The following is a 7535-nucleotide window of genomic DNA, read 5'->3' as shown; positions in this document are numbered from 1 at the left end:
AGGGCCGTTCCTTAACAAAGGGAAAGAGATAAATGTAAATAAGCTCACATTTCAGAATGAGCAGTTTGCTGTAAGAAGCTTCGGCAGCCCAGTGTCTGCTACTTTGGGCTGGGCTAACCTTTCCCTGTAAAAAAGAATAATAGATTAAAATATGCACTTCTAAAGTGCGAGTTGCCCGTTTACATGTTTATTAGCTAATTGTCTACAGGCATGAGCACACTCTCTCATCTAGCACACTCTTTCTTGGGGTAAGTCTCTTTGAGAAAGATTTTATTCGGGCGTTTGGTGGTGGGGGGATGGCATAACAAACTTCAGTGGAAACACTGATGCTTAGAGTGTTTGGGGAAAGAAGTTAGATTTCAACTCTGAAGTGCTGAACAGGAATCTTCGAGTCGAATGGTTAAAAAAAAAAGCAGGAATTTCTATTGTTTTGGCAATAATACTGTTTCAGTGGAAGAGATACAAGATTTTCAGGCTGTTGTTTCATGTAAACACAGTTGTCCTAAAGAGATGATTTAAAATCACAGAGTAGAGCAATTTAGAAATTCTTTTGGCTAGCTTTATATTTCTTTGGTTTACAATTGATTGTGAGCTAATGTGGCTTCTATTTTGATGAGGTTTTTTCTAGTAAAACTATACAGCAGCGTGCCTTTGATGCCTAATTGATTTATGGAGAATGTGACATTTGTTATATTGAATAATTCATGAACTAGACCATAAAGGAAGAAACACATTTCAATGAAAAACTAATTCTGGCATAAATGGAATTTGCCCTTATATGTGAACTTAAGTGCTATTTTCCATACAAATGCAATAATGTGACATATTTAAAATTCTCTTCTTGTATATCCTGAATATTTTTAAGATTTTTACTTACAAGATTTTGTTGAATTGATAAATATTGTATTTTGGTTACTTTGTTTTAGGAAATTGAGCAATGTAATTTATTATTATTCCACTGTGGAAAAGACCAGACAAATTAGAAGAGTAGAACATTTCAGAGCTTCGTGGGGTTATTCACTTTGCTACCTTACCAAATTATACCAGTTTTCTTTTTCCTTGACCAACATGAAGACAACAATAATAACCTAAGCTCCAAATTATTCAGTGGCTTTGAAACATGTTTATTTTTCAGAATAAAATTTCAAATAACATATCCCGTCAACATAGATTGTAAATCCTTTTGCCTTGTCACAGATGAAATGTGCTGTTCCTATAAAGGATGAGTTCAGCTGATAACACTTGATGGCAGCTACACTCTAAAGCATCTCCAGCTAATCAGAGATGCAAATCAAAGCCCTATTGGAACAATCAGACCTGTCTTTCAGAATGTGTACTCACAAAAGTTAAAGAGAGGACTGGGAATATGCCCTACAGAAACACTCAGGCCAAGTTTAGCTAAAGCTTGATCTATTCAATTCCATTTGACAGAAAATGTAATGAGACTTGTTGCCCTTACTGTGATAAGGCTTAATTGTATAGTTGCCTTTTTTTCTCAGTGTTGGTCATTGTGTATAGTCTACTCTTGGCCTTCTTACAGGGGAGGAAAAAACTCACTAATGTGTTTGTGAATACTAGTACTGAAAATTGGGAGCTTAATAGGAGTTTACCTACCATTTGGAATCAATCCTCACTTTTAGTAGATAAGTAATTAGAGCAAGGCATGGGATAAGTAGTCTACTGATTCTCTATAGTTATGTTCTGAAGTATTTCGATAACCTTATATTTTGAGGCGAGAGGTCACTGGGGAACAGGTAGAGAAGGTCAAGGATTAAGACCTAGACAATTAGAGCTGATATGGGCATAAGGACAGAGGATGAGGAAAATGAGGTTATTAGGGAGACTTTACGATATAAATGGCAGCTTGATCTGTGATCCTTAGCTTTTGACAATAATTAATAATATTTACTTCTGATACTAAAATAAATCTAAACTACATATGGTGATGGATGTTGACTAGACTTACTGTGATGATCATTTCACAATATATACAAATATCGATTGAATCATTATGTTATACACCTGAAACTAGTATAATGTTATATGTAAATTATACATCAATTAAAAAATAAATCTAGCAATAATTTCATTGAGTCTAATAAAAATTAATTCCCCTTATCTCAGACTTAGAGGGATTAAAAAATTTTTTTTGCAGTGACAAATGGGAGCAGGTAAAAACACTGACAGGAGGGAACAGCCAGTGAGGCCACAGTGCCATAACATGAGTTGAAGGCTGCTATTAATCAAGGAAAAATGGAAGGAGAAGAGAAACTGAGGTACAGAAAGAGACTATGACTTGGTCTCACACAGTTAGCTAGTGATGTGCCTGGACGTGGCTATATTGAATTAACACCAAATATGAAAATTTCTGGGTATTTGAACTTCCTGGTTTGCTTTGATTCTAAACAAAAAGAAGTTTTCTTTATAATCTGTATCAATTGTGAAAGCCATGAAAGAAAGAAATGTTAATGCTTCTGTCTTTCTTTAAGATAAACCAGTAAAATAATATTAATTTCATTCCAGGAATACTGCTCTCTGGAGGAGTGTGAAAATCAATTCTCCTTAATGTTAAGGTGATCTCAAATATATTTTAAATTATCTAATGATTTTATTTTTTAAGTTTTGATTCCCTTATATTAGAGAAAAATTATTTCAGGAGAGTTGAAGCATAGCAGTCTGCTTTGTTTAGGCCACCTTCAGAAGAGGGTGAGATGTGATGATAGTGTAAGTTTGCCACTAGCAGATGATTCTACTTTACAGGCAGTAAGTGAGTAGGATTCAAATTCATTTGCTACCTGTATGAATTCCACTGCAGAGTATTTCTGGTTCTATACAAGTATTTTGGGTAGAATTGTGATTTGAAGATGTTACAGACATGCTATATTAGGTTGGCCTAGAACATCCTAGTAGAAGGAGCAGTGATTGTCAGTGTGCTAACTGAAGTAATTGAAGACTTGCTCATATCACTATAGTTCAGGGAAGAAAGAAATCCAGCTGGGTTGGGGGTGGTTAGAGACAAGGCAGTAAGGTCTCTACCTGTTGTTCCAGTCTTCTTTCCTCTTCTCCTATCAAGGCTCCTGCCCAATAGTAACAGTTGCTGCCAGGGAAAAAGCAAAGAAAATAAAACAGAAAAAAACCACAAAGAACCAATATAACTTCAGGCCAAATAAATCTTTGTTCAGTTATTTTTAATGTAATGTATTACCTTATAAAGTGGAAGAAGTATTTTTATGCCTTTTGTCACTAGTTATCTTTAAGTGATTATAAGTTACATAAACTCATGGACTTTATGTGTGTCAATATAACTAACAAAATATGACATAGCAGTAACAAGCTTAGAAAATAAAATGTTATCTGCAACTCTGTAATAATGAAATCCAAAGCATTTAGATACCATTTTAAAATATGTTGGCTCTCATTTACTCTGATTTATATCATGTAATATATTTCTTTACCTTATATTTTGGTATACATTTTATTGAAAAGCTCTCTCCATGGCACACTATTGTGAGTAATTCTATTTCACAGCATCCATTGGAGGAAGTCTGTAACCACAGTACCTCCAGAAAGTTCATTGATCACCCAAGTCTTGGATAAAATTGGTTCCAGAATTTGGTTTGAACTAATGTGGTGAGTACCACTGTCCTGGTAATAACTTTCTCTAAAATTCTTAATTTTATTCTCCAACATTTTTTCTAACCAGTGCTTCCAATTTATTATAGGTTATATGATCCAAAAATCCAGAATGAATGGAAGAGTTGTAATTGTTTATTATAATCCAGGCAGGTATGATGTAAAAGAATATTGATTCTTTGGTTTAAACCTTCTCTGCCACTGGTATATGCCTTTAGCAGTGGGAGACATGGCTTTTGCTCATATTATCAGGATCAGTATCCAAGTATATCAGATGAATTGGTATGCAAATTGATAACTAATTTATCTGCTCAACTATGTGAAATAAAGCCAGATTCCTAGCTGGAATTTAAGAGCCTCACAGGATTTGCAAATGGGCTCTTTTAGGAATATCTAATTTTTTTCCCCCAAAAGGTCTGGGGCTTCTGCTGAGATGAGATATTAAGTCTGAAGACTCTAGACAATTTCATTAGATTAGGTTGAGCAATTTGTCTACAGTTGTCTTACTCTATAACTTACTCTTAGGGAAAATTCTACTTTAGTAGGGTTGATGCAAACTTTGGTCCCATCATATTGAGCACTAAACCACATTATTTCCAAAAATTAGACTGTGTTATCAAGTGAAGTGTTAGTGAGAGACTGGAATATTTTTTGGTGAAAAAAATTAAGTTAAACACTGAGGATAGGAACTGCTCAGATTAGGGCCTGTGTCAATTTCCTCCTCTTTTCAAATAAAGTAGGGGGACAAAACAGCCATAATAATCTTAGTGTGAACCAAATTTAACATAGAAAGCCTTTTTCAAAAGGATATTTCTTGCATAAAAATAAATGAGGACAAAAAAATAAAATAAACGAGCTTGTCAGTCTAAACATTTGACACAGAGAGAGGCTTGTTTGAGATGAGACCTGATATAGATCAATTTCCCAGCTCAATTCTAGAGTGAAATATTTACCTATGGTTTCCTCCATATGTAATTTTATAAGGCTAGGTTGTGTTTTGAAAACTATTATGAAACAGCAGCCAATGCATAGGAACATCAATTGGAACCGTGTGAATGATTGTGATCTGTGCTTGTGACTTGGCCTAGAAAATTTCCTTAAGGAGTCTTCTCTGTTAGCAGCCACTCATCTGAGGAGTGGCAGTCTAGACATATTCCCTATTACTCCAGCAGGATGGTTTTAATCTGTATTTTTGCAACATTTTTGTATTTTTTAGTTTGCTTCACTGCTAGATATTTATAGAAAGGACACAATAGGTTTCAGCTTCCTCCGAAAACTATTGTGTCAGTGTTCCTAAACTTCGACCAGTAGAAAGAGGAAATGCTCTGGGGATCAGAAGCACTCTGATCTGACCCAAGCTCATTAAAAAGGGAGCAAAGCAAGAAAATTTAAGTATACTCTGCCTTCAAGGCCTTGCCTCCCTGAGTTCTGGATTGTCTTCTGTAGGGAACAAAAGCAAGCCAGCCTTTCTAGGCTACTGGGCATATGCCAGAAATTAGAGCTTTGTTTCCAATGTATCACCTGAAAATTTAGCACTTAGTGAAGTAATTTAGGTATTCATCTTTATAGGGCAAAAAGGCTAACTCTACTTCCTCCAGGAGCCCAAAAGACTGCAAACATGGTATATTTCATTATGATTAGAAATTTTTTATAAGGGAAAAACATTGTGAACACTACTATGAACTGCCCATACTGGCTCCATATGTGTAGGTCAAAGTTAAAAATTCAGCAAGGGTTAGATTTCTCTTTGGTCAACCTCCAGGTGACCTGCTTCCTGTCCATTGTCACTGAAAATACATGCAATCAGCACTCTGAACCCTTAGGTGATTAATTGTTAAAATAATTGGCTGTAAAAGTCTTCACAAGATAATAGTCTAATGCTACTTGCAGTGAAAGATGTAATTAACTGTGTCAGCCTATATTTTTTCTTCTTCATCTTATCTGAAGCTCAAGTGTTGGCCCTTTGCCTCCATTCAGTGCACAATATGTTAGCCATTTAGGAAAATCCAGTGGTTAAAAAACACTGTTTATTTCAGTCAAAAGAAAGGAAGCCAGTCAGAAAAGAGACCTTGTTTCTCTTTTTCACTGATTCTCCTTCAGAATTAGTTTAAGAGCCAAATGCCTCTCTGATTTTTTTTAACCATAGCTCAGTGGGAGATATTCCTTTTGGGACACACTCCTGGATTGTCCCATTATGACAAAATTGTGTAGTTAAGGTTGAAACTCAAGGGGGGATTTCTGAAGTAAAGGGTATACATGGTGTTAAGAGAAAGATGTGTTGCTAATATGAAGTTCAGCATACCAAGAAAGACAGAGACATAGGTGTCCAGCTGTGCCAGAGGAGGGAGAAGGAAAAAACTCCGGTAATGTTTCTTTGTGGTTAGGTTGGGCTGAATGCTTGTCAAGCTCATAAAGCTACTCACAAGCCCTGTTGAATCTTCCTAGCCTCAGCTGTGAGGCTAGAGGTAATGTTTATACAGGGAAGAGAAACAGTATAGCCAAGTTACAGAGTGAACCAGTGTCTGAATCAGAAATAGAACTCCTTGCTTACAGTGCTGTGTTAAATCCCAGCACCACACCCTCGCTGCTAGACAGCAAAGGGGCTGTGTGTTTGAGCAAGAGAAAGCTATGAATAGGGCCTTAGTGACAGTTTTCCCATGCTCTCTCTTCAGGATTGAGACTGTAATGCTTTCTTGTCTGTGGTCCTTTCTCTCCCACAGGATTTGGTTACTCAGTGCAGCTAAGTAGAAGTGCCAGGCTTTTGCAGACTGCCTGCTGTGGATATAGTGTATATGTTCTGGGAGATATAAAACTGAATAGATAACTGCGGAGTAAAGCTCACCTATTTGAAACATGCCATCTTGGGAAGTACAAAATCATACATAGACAGTGAACTAGAAGTATACTGTGTAAAAGGGTCACCAGTGGGCAGACTGGAGGGAGTCTGAGCAAATGTGAAAAGACTTCTATTATGAAAGCATTTTTCAAATAAAATAAACTTATTAGCAGTACTTTTTGTAGAAGGCAGGTGCAAGCAGATCATAGTGAATGAAGCTTGGCTTTAATGTAGGGGTTTTGCATTCCTGTAATTTCTTTAGATTGTGTGACTATATTAGAAGGATATTTTTGACTATCTTGATTTCTTTCAACAATGGAAAAAAAATGACTTCCAGCCTAATGGGTAGCGTGTGGGGGTGTAAAATAGTATATAATGTGGTTTAAGCAGTTGAGAAGTTTGCCACTCTTTTTGTTTCTGCCACCCCCTTGGCCACTGTGTACTGTTCTTTCTGAGAAAATTGGAAGAAGTGAGATGAAGCAAGGTAGAGAGGGTGGAATTGGAGGACTTATAAATTGGGAGTACCCTCCAAGCCCTTAATACAAATTAGATGGAAGCACTGACCTCTCCCCAGCAAGGTCTTCTTTTTTTTGTCTTTTCTTCTCCCTTTTCTCTCAATTCTTCAGTTTTTCCTTCTCTGCTACTTTCTTTGCCATCTTCTCTTCTGCTCTCCCAATCTATTTTTATTTCTTCCTTCTCTGTTTTTTTTTTTCCTCCTGGACCTTACTTTGTCAAGGTTCCTACTATAGCCTGTTTTCGTATACCAAGGTTACTTCTGGCAAAAGTTGAGCTGGGCCTGTGAGATGAAATGGCCAAGAAGAAATATGATCTTAGAGCAGTGTTAGGCTCAGGGGAGGCACTCCATAAAGCTTTGTTGAATGAGAAATCAGGAACGGCACACTTCCAATTTTAACTTTAAAACTTTAGCTATTAAAAATGCCAACCCTTTACTTTGCACCCTATATTCTCCAACGTCAGCTCTCGTTCTGGGCACTGCAGTGAGTGATTTTTTTTTTCTCAAACCAGTTTTTTCCCCCTCAGGCCAAACACTGGTTGAAGTGGCTTC

General features: G+C 36.6%; 1 protein-coding gene across 1 annotated transcript in view; it reads left to right on the top strand.

Moving 5' to 3' along the window:
* The first annotated feature begins 53 nt into the window (after window positions 1-53).
* Window positions 54-7535, top strand: part of LPAR4 (lysophosphatidic acid receptor 4) — a 10931-nt gene continuing 3449 nt past the window's right edge. The window contains exons 1-3 of the mRNA XM_024758010.1: window positions 54-248; window positions 2524-2573; window positions 3529-3630. The gene's annotated coding sequence lies outside the window, so the exon portion shown is untranslated. The remainder of the gene's footprint in view (window positions 249-2523; window positions 2574-3528; window positions 3631-7535) is intronic.

This window comes from Neophocaena asiaeorientalis, unplaced genomic scaffold, assembly GCF_003031525.2.
Source record: "Neophocaena asiaeorientalis asiaeorientalis breed wild unplaced genomic scaffold, Neophocaena_asiaeorientalis_V1.1 scaffold222, whole genome shotgun sequence".
NCBI lineage: Eukaryota > Metazoa > Chordata > Mammalia > Artiodactyla > Phocoenidae > Neophocaena > Neophocaena asiaeorientalis.
This window is presented reverse-complemented; position numbering and strand designations above follow the sequence as displayed.